Genomic DNA, 20,932 nt, shown 5'->3' with positions numbered 1-20,932 from the left:
TGCAAATCAAAACCGTAGAGACCATCTCCACACCAGTTAGAATGGCCACGATGTGAAAGTCAGGAAACAACAGGTGCTGGAGAGGATGTGGAGAAATAGGAACACTTTTACACACTGTTGGTGGGATTGTAAACCAGTTCAACCATTATATGGGAAAACAATTGCCGATTTCCTCAAGGATCTAGGAGCTTCAGGAGGCTTTCTATGACCCTGCCTTATTACACAGGTATATACCCAAAGGATTATAAATCATGCTGCTACTTGAAGGCGCATGCACCACGTATGTTTGCAATGCGGCACTATTCACAATAGCAAAGACTTGGAATCAACCTGTCCATCAGTGACAGACTGGATTAAAGAAAATGTGGCATATACCATGGAATACTATGCAGCCATAAAAACGATGAGTTTATTGTCTTTGTGGGACATGGATGCAGCTAGGCTCATCATTCTTAGCAAACTATCCCAAGAACCGAAAGCCAAACACGCATGTTCTCTCACTCATGGAGTGGAACTGAACAATGAGATCCACTTGGACTTCGGGAGGGACATCACACACGGGGGCCCTATCATGGGGAGGGAGGCGGGAGGGATTGCATTGGGGAGTTATACCTGATGTAAATGGCAGTTGATGGGTGCTGACAGCGAGTTGATGGGTGCAGCACAGCAACATGGCACAAGTATACATATGTAAGAAACCTGCACGTTATGCACATGTACCCTAGAACTTAAAGTATAATAATAATAAAAAATAAAAAAAAGAGACTTACCAATAGATGGCAATAAGGAGGTGCTCTGAGTCATAGATGTTTGCAAGCTATAACTGCAAGTTACTCTTTAAAATAGGAAATCTAAGAGTCATGTACACTACTGAAGTACTTCAGTTCTCATCAAAAGAAAATTTAAGTGACAATATATTCTTTTCATTTTAGTGTTATGATAAAATTAGGTGACACAAGGGAAAGTGCTAGACATGTAGTAAGCATCCTTAAATAGTGGAAGCCTTCCTTATTATCCGACAAAAGAATGTGGTCTCCATTTCTGTATGGGTTTTTTGTTCCCAGCAGCAAATAGCTAACATTATCTGAATTTGTGGGATACCACTCTACCACGTCAAAGACTGGCAGAGCCACCTGGGAGTGTGTCAGCCACCAAAGAGCCGAATGACCAGCCAGTCTGGCATGTGGTCATGTGATAAGCAAGCTATTTACATACACACACCAGACAAAAAGGAATTGTTTGAATTAACAGGGGAAAAGGCAAAAAAAACAAAGTCAAAGTGAGGGACTATAGTTCTACATACCTCTACGCAGGCCTTGAAGTGGGGGGAAATCATGTTATTGTACAGTTCACTTACTTTACATCATGTGGATAAACTGAGACAGGATAACATCGCAGTACGTGATAGCAAAACAGGCAGGAGTTTTACAGGCTGAGTTCAAATCTTGGCTCTATCAGTTATATCTGAGTTCAAATCTTGGCTCTATCAGTTATGAAATATAAAACATGAGGTAAATTACTTAAGCTCTTTGAGCATCACTCTCTACTTTGGAAAAGTTGGGATAGGACTAACAACCTAGTTAGATAGTTGTGATATTTATAGATAATGCTTTATAAGTACCCAGCAAAATATCTGACCAAATAAGAAGCCTAACAAATGGTGATGGTTGGATAGTAAAATTAGCAATAACAACACCTTGCTTATATCTATCATCACCATTTCTTTCACTTCTGCTACTGCTACTACAACCACTACTAACACCAGTACTTCTCATTGTACAATGTGTGGGGAGTATGTTATGAAAATAATTATTTGTAGCAATTATGTATGCTGTTTCACCAGCTGAGTATCACCTCAGTTAAAAATCAAAAACAAAGCAAAACAAAAAACTTTGGGATGTGTGGTTGGGCTAGACTAAATTTGTGGAATTTGTTTATTTTATTAATGTGTTCATTTAAAGTATATTTGTCTTCACAATGGTCTTGAATAAACCAAAGTTCAATGAAACATCTTTATTTTATTTTCCAGGCTTACCTACACTCAAGTACCAGGAAAATAGATGGTCTTGCATTTTTCTATTTGTTTTAATGAATTTTTAATGGAACATTTACCAAAAGCTTTATTTTTCTAGAATCCAAATGGAAACAACTGAAAATCAAAACTGTTTCACATTGCAATATATATTACTTCCTGTTTTTTAAAATTTCTCAGAAATTCTACAAAACAGGCAACAAGCATTTTAAAAATTTAAAGAAAGAGATCTTAATAATTTGATCTTTAGCTTTTCCACTGAAATTCTTTCTAACATACCTGCTTATCGTTAACTATGGTTAGTGCTCTTGATTGTCAACAATAAATAACTATATTAGCCTCTTCAATGGGTAGAAATATCTCTAGCAAGGTAATTCCTGTGACGTTTCCTATGAGACTGTGAGACTCGGAAAGAATATGTACTATGCTTGTACCAGAATTTTAAACAGATAAAAACTAGTTAAAATTAACATCAAAGTAAGTTGTGATTTACTAAATAGACAGTACACTAGACTCAGCAGTATGTAGGGATGCTAAAAGGAGAGAAGTGACTCAAAGGTGGGAAATGTCACAGCATGCAGGCCGGGGATTAGCTGTGATGACAATGGTGAGGTGTTGTTGCAAAGTTTCTAGTTGGAGGGCTGTCTGGGCTGCCTTGGGAATGAGAACAGAAAGATGTGAACTACAGTGGAAGTGGATGAGTGTGGCAATGACCGGATGGAGGCGATAAAAAGGGAGGGGGATAGATGATATGGTGTAATATATATACTACTTTTTCAAGTGGCTCTTAAGATCATCTGGCAGCACCTTGCCTTCTATTCTCCTGATTTCCACTCTTAGTCACTATGTAACTTTCAGTGCCTCCTTTCAACAACATTAGAAGCCTTCCAAGGTTAGTGCTGGGATGGGGGATGGATGAGCAGTGCATCCACCCAGAAGATGGAATAATAGCATTGTTGCTTACCAGTGAAATAACATGCTATTTCAAGAGTCAGTGTATTGGGGCCATTAGTAAAGGGTTTGGGAAAAAGACCATTTAACTGGGTATCATTGAATGAGGCTTGTGCCTCCAATTCATCCTATGACTTACATGAGCTACTCTGCTGAAAAAAAGCTCTGATCATGTCACTGCCCAGCCTGAAAACTTTAGTCGAATCCCTGATGTATACAAAATAACTTCTAAACTATAAATTTGGCATAGACTTTTTCAGTCAACTTCTCTGCTCTCACATCCCCCCCAATCTCTTTCTTACTCCTCCAATATACTCTCCATTTCAGTGATTCTCATCTACCTCAGTGTTTCTTCAGTACACCATACTGTGCCTCTCTGTCTTCATTGGTCAAATCATTCTTTTTAGTAGAAAATCCTCTTTTTCACATATTCACCCATCAAAGTCCAATAAATGCTAATTCATGTCAGCATCCTCAAGACTCTCTGCATCATGCACTGTATATGTTCAAGTGAATATCCTCTGAATCAGCACTGGTAGAACCGTGCTCTGCATAGATGGCAGCCAAATTAAGGGTCAATAAATTACAGGTACAAGAAAATACAAGGACTTATTGTAGCATAAGTAAGAAGGTAGAATGCAGAGAGATAGTTAGGAAGCTTCCTTCCCCCCATCATTGCCCACATTTGTAAATATTTATTATTGATTGAATATGCACTGAGTTATTGGTACTACATTAGGCATTACTGAGGGCCACACGACAGGACTGGTAATCTTAGAGGAAACATGTCATATGCCCAATATCTTCTTTAAGAGATCTCCTACATTAGATGAAGTCAGAAGAGTTAGATAATATACCTCAGTTGTGGCATTTTCTGTGTTCCATGGAGAAAATGGAATCGTAGTCTGTGATGTCCATCAGTGTCTCTCATGACTTACCTGCAGCTCTCCCCAACACCTGGGCACTTGGATGTATGGGCCATTTGAAAACTCCCCAACAACCTTTACACTTTTGCATCATAAAGCAGCATAAATCTTATATGCCTTCCCACACCATATATGGACATTAAAACCTCTTTTATACACGCTATTTTTCATGTATAGCTGGTTTATGATGACAAAGGAAGCCAAGGATGTTTCTGAAACAACAATTCATCAATTATTTTTTAAAAGGTGTACAAATTGCTTCATTTTGCTAGGTAAGTATGTTTTTAAATCGTCACTAAAGTAAAAACAAAAGGTAAGAGGAATAAGGGATAAGACAAGTACAAAAGTGACTTCGAAAACCTCATCTGCATAGTAATATTTTTGCAAGATGGCATATGGAAAATGATGCAGGGACACACGAGATATCCACACCACAGTAGGGATGGCCTTGAAGACAAAGAGCTTTCTTTGGTCAACATACTTTAATAATGAAAAAGACCCACCAAATACAAACACAATGGAGAATACTATAAACTTTCTGCGGTATGAAGGCAAATCTTCAGAAGAAATGGATAATTTCACGGACACTTACTCTTCAAGACAAACCAGGAAGAAGTTGAATCCCTGAATAGACAATAGCAGGCTCTGAGGTAAAGAATAAATAATTAACTAGCCTACCAAGCCGAAAAAAGTCCCAGGACCAGATGGATTCACAGCTGAATTCTACCAGAGGGTATAGGAGGAGTTAATTTACCATTCAGCCTGAAACTATTCAAATCAGCAGAAAGAATCCTCCTAACTCATTTATGAGGCCAACATCATCCTGATACAAAGCCACAGAAAGAGGTGCAACAAAAAGAGAATTTTAGACCAATATCCTGATGAACCGATGCAAAAGATATAATGAAATACTGGCAAACCAGTTCAACAACACATCAAAAGAAGCTTATCCACCATGATCAAGTGGAAGCTGTCCCTGGGATGCAAGGCTGGTTAACATTCGCAAATCAATAAACATAATCCAGCATATAGAAACCAGAACCAAGACAAGAACCATGATTATCTCAATAGATGCAGAAAAGGCAACCAAAATTCAACAGCCTTCATGCTAAAACGCTCAATAAATTCGGTATTGATGGGAGCGTACTCAAAATAATAAGAGCTATTTGACAAGCCCACGTATCATCATACTGAATGGGCAAAACTGGAAAGATTCCCTTGAAACTGGCACAAGACAGGGATGCCGCCCTCACCCTCCTATTCAGCGTGGGGAAGTTTGACCAGGAGGCGATTAGAGCAGAAAGAAAGAAATCAAGTCTTCAATTCAGGAAAAGAAGTCAGGTATCCCCCTGTTGCAGATTGACATGAGGACGCATATTTGAGAAAACATTGTGGCCCAAAATTCTCAACAAAAAACTGATAAAGCAGCACAAGAACAGAATATAGGATACAGAATGTGTGCAAAATAAAACATTTTAAATGAACTCCCAAGCACAGGGGCCAAATCCCGGGGATGAGCTTTCCATTAGGTAGCACAAGAAGGAATCAGGGCCCTAGGGAATCATTTTAGGATAGCAGGGACACTTCTTCAAGGAACTTCTGAGCCATATACGTGAGAGCAAAGGAAAGACTGTTGGAAGTGGAACGGCATGACAGCATGTGGACAGGGATCATCATTATGAAAATGGCCATACTAAGGTAATTATAGATTCAATGCCATCCCCATCAGCTACCAATGAGTTTCTTACAAGTGGAAAAACTGCTACAAGTTCTTCAGACCAAAAGAACCCGCATCCAAGATGATACAAATTAAAAGAACAAAAGCTGGAAGTGTCATTACTGGCTAAACTCATACTACAAGGCTACAGTAACCAAAGTAGCATGAATTGCTGGTACTTGGAAACAAGAGATATAGACCAATGGAACAGAACAAGTCCTCAGAATAATACCACACATCTAGCCATCTGATCTTTGTGAAAACCTAGGAAACAAAAGAAATGGGGAAGGGATTCCCTATTTAATAAATGGTGCTGGGAAAATTTAAATTTAATACACCAGTGAAAGCCGGAAACTGGATCCTTTCATGCACTCCTTATACGAGGTAATTCAAGATGGATTAGAGACCAGAAAGTATTGAGACCTAATACCACGCAAAAATCCTAGAGGAAAACCTAGGTGGTACCATTCAGGACATAGAGCATGGGTAAAAGACTTCATGTCTAAAACATACAAAACAACGGCAGCAAAAGCTAAAATTGAAACCGTGGGATCTAATTAAGCTAAAAGAGCTTCACCCAGCAAAAGAAACCATCAGAGTGAACAGGCAGCCTACAGGAATGGGAGAGAAAATTTTGCAATCTACTCATCTGACGAGGGCTAATATCAGAACCTACAAGAACTCTCAAACAAATTTACAAGAAAAAAACAAACAACTACATCAAAAATTGGGCAAAGGATATAGACAGACATTTCTCAAAGAGGCATTTTGTAAAAGCCAACAGACACATGAAAAAATGCTCAATATCACTGGCCCATGAAGTACGAGAATGAAAACCACAATGAGATACCATCTCACACCAGTTAGAATGGCAGATCATTCAAAGTCAGAAACAACAGGTGCTGGAGGATGTGGAGGCGGAACACTTTTACACTGTTGGTGGGATTATGCAAACTGGATTCAACCATTATGGAAAACAGTATGCTTGATTCCTCAAGGATCCTAGAACTTCACATGTACCATATGACAGCCATCCCATTACTGGGGACCTGCAAAGGATTATAAATTGTATGCTGCTATAAAGACACATGCACGCCGTATTTATTGCGGCCACTATTCACATAACAGCAGGAGCTTTGGAATCAACCCAAATGTCCATCAGTGACTGGATTGGATTAAAGAAAATGTAGCACATATACACCATGAATACTATGCAGCCATAAAAGGATGAGTTTGTGTGGCTCCTTTGTAGGGACATGGATGCGGCTAAGAGCCATCATTCTTAGCAAACTATCACAGAACAGAAAACCAGCACCACACATATTTCTCTCCTCCTTGGGTGGGAGACGCTGAACAATGAGATCACTTGGACTCCAGGAGAGGGGGAACATCACACAGGCCTATCATGGGGAGGGGGAGGAGGTTGCTTTGGGGTGCCTGATGTAAATGGCAGAGTTGATGGTGCCTTGCACTAACACATGGCACACAAGTATACATATGTAACAAAACCTGCGTTATGCACATGCTTTCCACAACTTAAGTAATAAAAAAAAAAAAAAAGACTAAGAAGGACCCAGTCCCGGTGAAGATTTCAGTAGAGGGAGAACAAGAGGACCATTTAACACATGGCATGAACGCGTCCACCGGCAAGCTGGCGGTTTATTCCTTCAGAAACAAATATTTTCAGATTCTAGAAAAATCGAATTGCTGCTTTGTAAGGGCTTCCAGGCTAACTCAGTTGGTCTGAGAAAATCAATTAACATAGTGTACTTTATAATTTTGTTGAGATCTAATTTTATGTGTATAAAACCTGTCTCTCCAATAAAATCATAAATGATCTCCCCCACTTTCAAGCTCTCATTAATAATAATTAATAATAGGTTATTTAATTGCTGGCTTACTTGCTAAACAATGAGCTGAGTCTACGCATGACACTAGACTCAGGACTCATGAGGAGATTAGCTATGTGGAGACAACCAGGTAGTCCTGGGTTCAAAATCAACTTTGGGAAGGAGTTTAACCTCCCTGAGTCTCAGTTTCTTCACTTAGATAGTGGTATAATAAGTGGGTTAAAAAGTAAATATATAAAGCAATGGTACCTGGATGATATTCAGTATCTATTAATGTGTGGCACCAAAGAGGAATTGAGGAATAAAACATGATCATTATTCCCAAGGTCACTGTAATCTAGGAAGCCACAGAAAATATATAACATCTACTGTTTTTTGATTTTTTGATTATGGCTATTCTTGCAGGAGTAAGGTGGTATCGCATTGTGGATATGATTTGCATTTCCATGATCATTAGTGATGTTGAGCATTTTTTTCATATGTTTGTTAGCCATTTGTATGTTGGCGTGGATGTGGTGAACAGGGAACACGTCTACACTGCTGGTGGGAATGTAAACTAGTGCCGCTGCTATGGAAAATAGTGTGGAAATTCCTTAATAAACTAAAAGTAGAACTACCATTTGATCCAGCAATCCCACTACTGGGTACCTACCCAGAGGAAAATAAGTCATTATTCTAAAAACATACTTGCACACACATGTTTATAGCAGCACAATTCACAATAGCAAAATTGTGGAACCAACCCAAATGTCCATCAATCAATGAGTGGATAAAGAAACTGTGGTAAATATAGATGATGCAATACTACACAGCCATGAAAAGGAATGAATTAACAGTATTTGCAGTGACCTGGATGAGATTGGTGACTATTATTCTAAGTGAAGTAACTCAGGCATGGAAAACCAAACATCGTATGTTCTCACTGATATGTGGGAGCTAAGCTATGAGGATGCAAAGGCATAAGAATAATACAATAAACTTTGGAGACTTGCGGGGGGGGAAGATTGGGAGGGGGATGGGGGATAAAAGACTACAAATATTGTGCAGTATATACTGCTTGGGTGATGGGTACACCAAAATCTCACAAATCACCACTAAAGACTTTACTCATGTAAACAAATACTACCTGAACCCCAAATAACGCACAAAAATATAAATAAATAATTTTTTTAAAAAAGAAATAAATAATTTTTATAAAATGTCATCTAACTAGAGAACCCCTGGGAACAAATCATTCTTCATAGTCAATTTTCCCAGTTAGCTAAGGATTTTATGCCTCTAAGCACCAATTCGTTTTCATATTTAATTATCTGAGTTGGAAATGCCTCTAAAAACACCTTACATATTATTTTGCTTCTGCCTCATGATATACTGATTGTCATGTAATATTTTCATAATAACTCTGCAATTGCTTTATGGATATTAGTTTTGAGAACTTTGAGTTTCGTCTGTCCTAACTCCAATGGCCTTAGATTGCTGTAACTTTGAGGATTTCCATGTGATATTTTTAGAAAGTCTCTTGTCCTTTCACTAGATGTCACTTCTTAAAGTTGACAGTGTGCTTGCTTGTGACACCCCCTCTGCCTTCTAATTTACTGCTGCAAACCTACATTAGATCACTAGGTAATTTAGAATTCTTCTTATGTTTTAAAGAAATATTATGTATTCACATAAAATTATGTATCGACCCTCTAAGTGAGAAATAATTTTAGAAATGCCTAATGAAATAATAAAAGCAGAGTCAGAGTTTTTCAACCTAAAAGTCAAAATATTAGCCTGTCAACAAAACGTACAAATAACATTAAAAATTTAATACACCGGGTAAGCATTGCAGTAAGCATGATTGATGAAGGATTGGTATTTTTATATGCACGTTCATATAAATTAATAAGAAAACACTAAAACGTCAAGGCAACATGAAAAGCAAGTCATAAAAGAAGAAACTAGTTAACAAGCATATAAGAAAACATGTAATCTTTTGAACAACTAAAGAAATGTAAACTGGTTAGCTTTTTGGCTATTAATAATTTTTGAAATTTAAATTTTAAAAATATTTTAAATTTTTAAATTTTGTGAAAACTGTTATATCAGTTGCTCCATTTTTTAAAACAATTTGGCAATCAGTATTTTTGGCAAGGAGTCATAAAAATGTCCATAATTATATAGTGTTTGGAAAAAATATGATAATTCTATTTCCTTAAAATAAGGGGGGGCTATTTGTTTAAAATGGAGGGAGCTATTTGTTTAAAAATAAGGGATAGGTGAAGAGAATTATGTTTTATTAACTCACATATAATTGTGGTAGTGAATGAGCTAACACTGCCCTATACACAGATTTAAATGTACTGTGAAATTTGTATGTTTAAAACAGTGAGCCACTGACACAGGTATAGGCAGATAGACCAATAGAACAAAAGAGAAAATCCAGAAATGGACCAAGTACTGTGGAAACTTGTTACATGACAAAAGTGTCGGCTCAACTCACTGAAGGAAAAGGAGAGACGGAAAGCTGAGGTTGAGGAAACCGGGAAGTTCTTTGGGAAAACATAAAAGTGGATCCATATCTCATACTACATACCAGAGTAAACTACAAATGAATTATATATCTAAATTTAAAAAAATAAAATCATAAAACTATTAGGAGACATAATTACAGGAAAGCCCTTACAACTATGACTTATAATCCAGATCCAAGGAAAGACCAACAAATTGCATACCATAAAATTAAAAGTTGGAGGCAGGGAGGCAGAAACTCCTGTATCACTAAAGAAAAGTCAAAAGACTAATGACGAAGAAAATACCTGCAACATATATCCCAAACATAAGATTAAATCTTTAACACTTTAATACATAAAAGATCTTATAAAATGAAGGAAAAAAATCCCACAAAATCGCAACAGAAAAAAAGATGAAATATGAAGATTTTTAAAAAATACATACAAATTTCTTGGCCCTTAAACATAAGAAAATATGAAATTCTCAGAGTAAGAGAAATTAACATCATGACTACAGGAAGTCCTCACTTAACATCTTCCATAAGTTCTTAGAAACTGCAACTTTAAGTGAAACAACATATACTAAAACCAATTTTACTGTAGGTTAATTGATACAGACAAGAGTTGAATGTCTATGGCATATTTCTGGTCACAAAAAACATTGAAAAAAATATGAGTTAGACATACATTTAAGAAATATTGATAAAAGCAAGCGATATAATTATTTACCCAATTATTCTAGTTCAGGGATGCAAGTGGCCAGAGCTTATCCAGACAGCTCAGCACTCAAGGAAGGGACTAGCCCTGGATAAGAGACCTTCCTTCACAGGCGCACTCACACACCCACACTCATTGAGACTGGGACCGTGTCAACATGCCCATTCACCTAATGTGCACATACCTGGGGTGCTGGAGGAAACCAGAGTATCTGGAGAAAACCAGTAGACCTGGGAAGAGCACACAAACATCACATAGACAATGGCTCTGGCTGGGATTTTTTTTTTTTTTTTTTCTCATTAGCCTTGTAAAAAAAGGATGTTATTCCAGGACCTGCTGTACACATATTAGATAGGCAAAAATGTTCAAGTTTGACAGCATACTCTATTGGCAGGGCTGAGCAGAAACACTGTTATGTATTGATGGGGAAGTATAATATTGTATAACCCTAGAGTTAAGAATACGTCAATATTGACAGAAACTACATGCATTTATCCTTTGACTAAGCAATGACACTTCTGATATTTTACCTTAAAGATTCACCTCTAAAATTATGCAACAACATATGTTCATGATTAATTCTGCCATTATTTTGTACTAGTAATATATGAAAGTAGCATAAATGCCCATCCATAGGAGACTGGCAGAAGAAAACTAGGATACATCACACAATGCAATATATATATATATATATATGTGTGTGTGTGTGTGTGTGTGTGTCCTGGTTTATGTTGTACAACCAAAACTCTATCCCAAAAACAACGATCACCTGTATAGAGTGGGTATTATTTATTTTGCACAACCCAAACCTCCCCCCATGCCAAAAAAAAAAAAAAAAAAAAAAAAAAACAATGATTACCTGCATAGAGTGGGTATAGGATGGAGAAGTTATAGATAGAAGGGAGACTTCTCTGCATATATCCCTTTTACACGGTTTTTACTTTTATCCCATGTAAATGACATATCATTCAGCAAATAAAGTTAAATCCAAAAGAATGAAAACAAAAATGTTTCTTTGCTTGGAGGAATTCTCAGATTATAGAAACATGCTTTGCCCATGCATGCAGGGTGACTGAAATTTCTGGGAGCTACAGCCACAGGCTCCAGCTTTTTATTCTAAGGATGATTCACCTAAGGATGAATTAGATCTGAAGAATAATCTACCTACTCTCTCAGAAGATTCCCAGCAGGATGGTGTCCCAGCTGCCCAGAGCAGTCCCCCGCTCCGTAAACACCTTTCACCAGCGTTATTCCTTCCCTATCTGGCTTCTGCGTGTCTTCTCTATGGATCCTTGAATCCCTTCTGCCAAAACTACTTTCACTTTAATCCTTGTCTCAGGGTATGCTCTTGGAAGCCTCTGTACCAAGAGAGACAATATCACTTTTTTTTTTTTAATTTAGAGTAATTTCTATATATTATTGCAAAGGCAACACATGATCCAGTTGGGCAAGTGGGAGAAGTGGAAGTTTATGATGAATAGATCCCTGGATGGAACTTCAGATAAGCTTCATCAAGGGCTTCCTGGAAAGTCAGAACAAAGGTGGCTCCCTTCCCCTCCACTACTAAACCTTTTCACTCTGCCACTCCTGATTCAAACAGCTACTGGGTCTGCAAGTGGTTAGGACATGAGAATAAATCTCTGTGGCGCCTTTTCTCCAGTGGGACATGTATTATATATAATAGAACTGCTGGGGATATGATTATTCATTAAATATACAAAATGTAAGCAATATGTAACAAGGAATTAACACGCAAAAAGGAAAAATTATACACTATGTATAAATAAGGTCATAAAAGTACTAGAAGGAAACATAATTACAGGAAAGTGAAAGTAGTTTTGGCAGAAATGATTCAAGGATCCACAGAGAAGGTGTGCAATGAAGCCAGATAGGGAAGAAATAATGCCAACGAAAGGTGCTCACGGAGAGGGGGACTGCCCTGGGCACCTGGGACACCATCCTACTGGGGATCTTCTGAGAGAGTATGTAGAATATTCTTCAGATCTAATTCATCCTTAGACGAATCATCCTTAGAATAGAAAGATGGAGCCTAGGGTTGTAGCCCCCAGGCTACACTAAAAGAGAAAAATTTGCTTCATCATAAAATAAAAGTTTCAGGAATTATCTTTAAAGGGGGTCATTCCACAAAGACTTTCAAAAGGATTGACGAGGAGATAATTTCCAGGGACAGAAAATAGGAATGCAGACTTTTCATAAGAGAACAAACTGCAGGTAATGACAACATACACACATTAGGACGCCTGTCATGACAGTCCTCAAGTAGAGCAAGTGAAAATACTGCAACTGTGACTTAGATAAAACCCCTGGGACAAAAAACAAAACTATAGGCAAACCAGAACCAGGCAATCTGAAGAGTGGAGAAGAGAATTCATCACAAGGGAAACAGAAATCGTAGAGAAACTACAAAGAAGTACGTAAGAAAACTTTTCGCAGTATCAGATACAATGGACAATTAAGCTACCTGCCAATCCTTCCCATAGTTTGCTCATATGAGCTAATAAATTTCTCTTGGTGTTAAAACTATTTCAAGTTTGTTTTCTGTCTTTAGTAGTCAAAGAATCCTGACCAAGAGACCAGGTCATTTAAAAATGCAAGGAAGCGGCCCGGCACAGTGGCTCACGCCTGTAATCCCAGCACTTTGGGAGGCCGAGGCAGGTGGATCAGGAGGTCAGGAGATTGAGACCATCCTGGCTAATATGGTGAAACCCCGTCTCTACTAAAAATACAAAAAATGAGCCGGGCGTGGTGTTGGGCTCCTGTAGCCCCAGCTACTCGGGAGGCTCAGGCAGGAGAATGGCGTGAACCCGGGAGGCGGAGCTTGCAGTGAGCGGAGATCGTGCCACTGCACTCCCGCCTGGGGGACAGAGCAAGACTCCGCCTCAAATAAATAAATAAATAAATATTTTTTTTAAAAAGCAAGGAAGATTAAAAAAAAAAAAGGCAACCGTTGTAAGTGGAGAGTGTTTAGGCAGCAGGACACAGGAGAACTGAAAATTACACACAAAGAAAATATTTCTTTCTAAATTTCTCATTTTTTTTAAGTGGGATAAAAATTATGGTTAACCCTCAGGTAATGGAGTACTAGTGCTCCCAGGTGCCAAAAAGGACACTGAAACAGGAATCCCCATGTGGACAAACATGGCAACAAAAGCGAAAGGATTTCTGTCTCCTCCAGTGCCTGAAATGGGGCTCAGGAATTCTGGATTCTGTTTCTTCCTCACCCCAGGTGTCCACTGAAGGTCTGGCTGCCACTGCTGAGGTGACTGAACCAAACAAACTTCTTTCCCAACTCTCTTTTGGCAGTAGATGGTAAATTCCCCATTGGAATCGCCTCCTGATGGAGATGTTTCTGTGGATAATTGGATGTCCAGCAGCTATTATTGCTATCCTTCTATGCGTTTAGCCAAAGAAATGACAGTTGTGCCACAGACGGAGCACCTGAGATTCTTGAGGCACAAACAAATGTCAATTAATCTAACGGAGAGGGCATGTCTCCCATGGCCAAGCACATTTGTCAAAAGAGACCACACACCTACTCTGGAGAACACACTCAAATCCTTTTAGGGTTCTCTGTCCTCTGCGGTGTGAATAATTGGTAGGAGTACTGAGTTTAATTTGCCTGGAATTCACTTGAACTTCTTTTTAACAATGGGAAATAATTTAACCTTTCTGTGTCTCCATTTCTCAAGTATCAAAGAATGCCTTGTCATTATCAGATAATACTAAGTATCCTAAATTTGTGTTTGTTACATGTAAATGAAATGAGCTTAAAAAACATTTTTGTGACAAGTTATGGAGAAATTTGACCAGGATTCTGGCTCTATAAATATCAATTCCACTCATTATCCATGACTCACAGCTCTGAGTTATTCTAGGGAGCCCCTAAATTTCCCAAAAGGCCTGGTAAATTCAGTATTTCTTGGCATACAGCTGGTAAACTTCTAATAAAATATAGTAACCTCAATCATAGTTGAGTACTCTCTGAGAGCATTTTCAACATCTACAGCGCACAAATTATAACGGCCCTGAGTGACTGAAATTTAATATCTAATATGCAACTACACTAAGCCAGGTACTAAGCTGGGGTGTCTAACTAGAGCGGCAATAAAAATAACAACCTAAATAATAATGACTAAACAAACGGCTAATCTATACTTGTGCTTACTATGTGCCAGGCATTTTCCTACGCATTACCTCATTTAATCCTCACAGCATTATGAGGTGAGAACTAGAATTACCTGCGTTACAGTTGAGGCTCAGTGGGGATAAGTAATTTGACAAAGGTCACACAGTTACTTCGTGGAGGAAATGAGACTTGAATTCAGAATGGGGCATGGGTTGAATTGTACGCCCTCGAAAAAAGATACAGTGAAGTCCTCACCCTCACTACCTCAGAATGTGGCCTTATTTGGGAAACAGGTTTGTGGCAAACATAGTTAAGAGGATGCCATAAGGGAGAAGAATGGCCTCTAATGCAACATGACTGATGTCCTCGTAAGCAGAAGGCTGTGTGATGGCAGAGAGACGCACAGGGAAAGCATCATGTTCTGATGAAGATTAGAGTTATACAGCTGCAAGTCAAGGATTTCCAGCAAACCACCAGAAACTAGGAAGAGGAAAGGAAGGATTTCCCTACAGGCTTCAGAGGGAGCATGGCCCTCCTGACACTTTGATTCTGCACATCTAACCTCCAAAACCATTAGACAGTGAATTTTGGCCGGGTGTGGTGGCTCACGCCTATAATCCCAGCACTTTGGGAGACTAAAGTGGGTGGATTACCTGAGGTTGAGAGTCTGAGACCAACCTAAACCAACATTGAGAAACTCCGTCTCTACTAAAAATACAAAAAAATTAGCCAGGCATGGTAGCACATGCCTGTAATCCCAGCTACTCGGGAGGCTGAGTCAGGAGAATTGCTTGATCCCGTGAGGAAGAGGTTGCAGTGAGCCGAGATCATGCCATTGCACTCCAGCTGGGCAGCAAGAGCAAAATTCCATCTCAATAAAATAAAATAAAATAAATAAAATAAAATAAAAAGACAGTGAATTTCTTTTGTTTAAAACCACCCAGTTTGTGGTACTTTGTTACAGCAACCCTGGAAAACTAATGTAGTGCCTAACTCCAAAGCCTTTGGAGGGCACATCAGTTGAAAGTCTTTCCTAGATCATTAAAGAAACATTTAATTACACATAGAAGATATATATTTTTTCAATTTTATTAGATTCCAACTTACACAAAGATCTCCAGAAGACAGATTTTTAAAAAATCAGAATTCTTATTTTCTGCCTCAGCTGTGGTAAGCACAATTTTTGTAATTATTTTAAAATGTTTTCTAAAATAGCTTAATTCTATCCTTTTGAATTACTGGAATAACCAATATTTATTCTGAAGCAATTATCATCTTCAGAAAGGATTCTTTGTATTTTCTGGGTGGCTGTTAGATGGCTTTATTTGAATTACCATACTACAAGAACTCCTCTAGAAGAAACAGACTAATACTAGGGTGGGTAAACAAGACAAGTTTACATCATATACTGTTACTATGCAGCCAGCATTTTACCAGAGCAGAGTCATGGATTCTCCTTTCCAAAGAAAGAAATGGCAGTGAGAATAGAGACTCAGAGGAAGAGAGAGAGAGAGAGAGAGAGAAGAGGAAGAGGAGGAGGAGGAGGAGGAGGAGGAGGAGGAGGAGGAAGAAGAAGAAGAAGAAGAAGAAGAAGAAGAAGAAGAAGAAGAAGAAGAAGAAGAAGAAGAAGAAGAAGAAGAAGAGGAGGAAGAAGAAGAAGAAGTAGTAGAAGGAGAAGGAGGGAGGAGGGAAGAGGAGGGAGGAGGGAGGGAGGGGGAGGAGCATGTCGGGGGAGGGAGGGGGAGGGGGAAGAGGAATGTATTGAAGACCTATTGCCATGAAGGTGATAAGGAAATAAATGACCATAGAGGAAAAGCAGGGTACATAGAGCAGTGGGGGGAAAAAATGAGCCTGGAGAGAGGAGAGGAGGCTCCTGGAAAACCTGGGAAGGACAGGGGAGGGAGGGGAAGACAGGGAGACAAGAGAGAGAGAGGGGAGGGAAGAAGGAGAAGAAAAGAGATAAAAAGGAAGGCAATAGAGGGAAAGGGGTTAGAAGAGTAAGGGGGAGATGGGAGGGAGAGAAGGAAAAAGAAGGGAAGAAGGAAAAGGGGTAAAGAGAGGGAGAAAAGCAGAGGGAGAGAGAGGGGGAAAGAGAAGGAGTGAAAGAAAAAGGGAGTGGTACATTAGGAGGGAAAATATGCTGAATATGTGTGAAGGTGCGTTGGTCTTTCTGTTCACTGGCATGCATAGCAAATATTTCCCTCAGGGTCTTAGTGCCAGCTGACACAGAATAAAATAAGACACATTCCATGGCACTTTCACAGTGATAAGTATCTGGTCAAAAACCCAGCGGAGGAAAATACTCTTATAAAACTCTCATTTTTTATTTTTCGCATCTTGGCAAAGTCTTTACTCTGAAACAAAAGAGCAGTGTATATTCCCATCACTTTATTTTGAAGAGTCCCTTTTAAGAGCCGCCACATCACATGCAATACTTGATCACTATCAAAGTCCAAGTTCTTTAGTGCCAAGAGCCAAGTGTGGTTTGGCTTGATCTTTGAGAAACATTTCTGGATAGTAAAGATCAAGGGCCATCCATATGGAGGCGCATCTTGCCACCACTCTATCTTTGTGCTGTTCAAATATTTTATTTATTAGGAGCAGGACTTCCTAGTAATAAACACAATCACAGCAGTCCATAATACAAAAGGGGCATTTTAAATGTAATATATTCCACTTATAAGTATATATTACATATTATAAATATAAATGTGAACATAATTAAACATCACATGAAAAGCTTCTGGGTTCAAAGAAAGTAAAATCATTCTTAAATATAATCAAACCAGGAAAAGCATCATAAATAAATATAATGAAAGTCAGGAGCATTAAAAGAACAGATGCCAGACCAGATCTTCATTGTGCTTCAAGAACAGGCCAGGCGCAATGACTCATGCCTGTAATCCCAGTACTTTGGGAGGCAGAGACGGGCAGATCATGAGGTCAGGAGATCGAGACCATCCTGGCTAACACAGTGAAACCCCGTCTCTACTAAAAGTACAAAAAAATCAGCCGAATGTGGTGGTGGGCGCCTGTAATCCCAGCTACTCAGGAGGCTGAGGCAGGAGAATGGTGTGAACCTGGGAGGCGGAGCTTGCAGTGAGCCGAGATTACACCACTGCACTCCAGCCTGGGTGACAGAGTGAGACTCTGTCTCAAATAAATAAATAAATAAATGAATAAATAAATAAAAATAAACAAAAATAAACATGCTACCAGGTTATAGCAGATGAGCATTTCAAAACACAAGGATAAAGAAAGAGTTCTGTAGAGAGAAACTGTTCATTAGGTATCATTTCAACTTTCTGTGCTAGAAAATATTTATATATTTAATATACTAAGAATTTTGTTTTTGTAACACATTACATACATTTTCAAATGTGTTTTTTTAATACTCTAGCCATCCCTTTTCCTTATATTTTAGAATTTTTAAATTCACTTGACATTTCCAGTTAAGACCCATGCATAAAAGATAATACTAAAAATTAGAATTTTATAAGCTATTGCATAGCTAGAAAGTTCTCTAAAACTTCAGACAATGCAGTGATAGTTTATGCAGAAACGGACTGAGGGAAGGCTTCATGGAAGGGCAGAAGGAACCAGACCCGACAAGCAAGACTCACACAGGGAGAGAGGAGGAAATGTCACAGAGGGAAAGGCCTAGAGATAAGAGAGACCTTGGAATGTGGGAGGACAATAGGAAGACTGGGACTATGGGTTAGAACATATAGAGAAATCAGGCTGACCTGGCCAGTTTGGCTGTCAAGTCACAGCAAGAGGACAGGGGATCTGTGGAGAGGGGAGATCCGTGGAGAGGGGAGAAAGATGATGAAAGCTGTGGTTTATTAAGATATGCAAATAGGTGAAACCTTTGTGCCAAACACCAATAGTCCAGGCATCAAATGGCAAGAGTGTGGGGAAAGGTGATAGCATGGGAATGGAAGGGAAAAATATTACACAAGATTTATCAGAGCTTAGAGACAGGGTGCTGGAGTTCTATCTTTTTTTTTTTTAATTTATTTATTATTATTATGCTTTAAGTTGTAGGGTACATGTGCATAACGTGCAGGTTTGTTACATATGTATACTTGTGCCATGTTGGTGTGCTGCACCCATCAACTTGTCATTTACATCAGGTATAACTCCCAATGCAACTCTCCCTCCCCTCCCCATGATAGGCCCCGTGTGATGTTCCCTTCCTGAGTCCAAGGATATCTCATTGTTCAGTTCCCACCTATGAGTGAGAACATGTGTGTTTGGTTTTCTGTTCTGTGGATAGTTTGCTGAAATTGATGCCTCTAGCTGCATCCATAAACCCTACAAAGGACACAAACTCATCGCTTTTATTATGGCTGCATAGTATTCCATGGTGTATATGTGCCACATTTTCTTAATCTGAATCTGTCACTGATGGACATTTGGGTTGAAATACAAACTACCATCAGAGAATACTATAAACACCTCTACGTAAATAAACTGGAAAATCTAGAAGAAATGGATAATTTCCTGACACTTACACTTTCCAAGACTAAACCAAGAAGAAGTTGAACTCTGAATAGACCAATAGCAGTAGCTCGAAACGAGGCAATAATTAATAGCCTAGCAACCAAAAGTCCAGGACCAGATGGATTCACAGCTGAATTCCTCTACCAGAGGCATACATATTGGTACCATTCCTTCTGAAACTATTCCAATCAACAGAAAAAAAAGAGGGAATCCCTCCAACTCATTTTATGAGGCCAACATCATCCTGGATAACAAAGCCTGGCAGAGACACACACAAAAAGAGAATTTTAGACCAGTATCCCTGATGAACATCGATGCAAAAATCCTCACAAAATATTCGGCAAACCGGATTCAGCAACACATCAAAAGGCTTATCCACCATGATCAAGTGGGCTTCATCCCTGGGATTCAAGGCTGGTTCAACATTCGCAAATCAATAAACATAATCCAGCATATAAACAGAACCAAAGACAAGAACCACATGATTATCTCAATAGATGCCGAAAAGGCTTTTGACAAAATTCAACAGCCCTTCATGCTAAAAACGCTCAATAAATTCGGTATTGATGAGTTCTATCTTTAAGATCTGTATTGTGTTTCTCTTTTGGCTGGAGATGACAAAACTCAGTCTTTTTGCCTTAGGTCAAATGCTTAGGCATCAGGCAGAGAAACACTTCATTTAAAGCTATAATTTAGGAACGGAAGATCACTCCTGTAACTTTCAAAATAACCCACTCAATTCTGCAAATTTTTATTTTCAGGTGGTATCTTCCCTTGTTAAAGTTAGTATTTTTAAAAGTTGAAAATTAGCATAAAATAATGCAGTATCTTCCCTAATAAAAATCTTGCCCTCATTTCCCCCAAATTATTTCCTTAGTGTATTTTTGAATCAGTATTTCAGAAAATGTTTTTATGTTTTCTCTATCTGTTTTACATTGGAAAAACTACATGAGCAATGTAAGGTATATTTCAATTGAGATATGTTTTCTCTCCAGAGGAAAAATTCAATCCTGAGGTCATATATCTGGAAACTTCAAAAATCTGAATCTGTTAATTACCTAAGAATTAGAAAAAAAAATATGGTGCTGAAAATGCAAAAGAGATATAAAAATGTCCATGGATTTATGCACATCAACTGAAACAAACAGAATCATTGTCCTCAAAGAGTCCACATACCAGTAAATAAAAAGGTAAATAATAGTGCACACTTATAGTTCTAGCTATTCAAGAGGCTGAGACAGGAGGATCCTTGTGTCCAGTATGTTAAGACTGTAGTGAGCCATGATCACACCACTGCACTTCAGCTTGGGTGACAGAATAAAACCCTGTCTCAAAAAAAAAAATAAAATAAAATAATAAAATATTTTTAAAAGACAAATAAATAGAGGAAAGTGATCAGTGATCCAACAGAAGGTCCAATGTGTCTATCTGCAGATCTCTGGAAGCATTGTCCTTCAGTTCATGCAAATTCAACCATCCAAGCTCAAGTCCCACTTCTGCTATACAGCTTCGTTTTAAAATCTCAGTTCTTATTGATTTAGCTTTCCATTAATTTCCTGAACAATTAGAATCTACCAAATTTAGTCCTTTA

The 20,932-nt window shown here is 38.5% G+C and overlaps 1 protein-coding gene across 2 annotated transcripts in view; it reads right to left on the bottom strand.

Moving 5' to 3' along the window:
* The window catches only part of ARHGAP24 (Rho GTPase activating protein 24), a 527,106-nt gene that overhangs the window by 475,025 nt on the left and 31,149 nt on the right, over window positions 1–20,932 (bottom strand). The window contains exon 1 of one of the 2 annotated variants that reach the window (XM_031664078.1): window positions 10,873–10,913. The exons of the other annotated variant lie outside the window; for it this stretch is intronic. The gene's annotated coding sequence lies outside the window, so the exon portion shown is untranslated. Of the gene's footprint in view, window positions 1–10,872; window positions 10,914–20,932 lie in introns of those variants that run through there. 2 annotated transcript variants of the gene reach the window in all.

The sequence above is a fragment of the Papio anubis genome, chromosome 3, assembly GCF_008728515.1.
Source record: "Papio anubis isolate 15944 chromosome 3, Panubis1.0, whole genome shotgun sequence".
NCBI lineage: Eukaryota > Metazoa > Chordata > Mammalia > Primates > Cercopithecidae > Papio > Papio anubis.
This window is presented reverse-complemented; position numbering and strand designations above follow the sequence as displayed.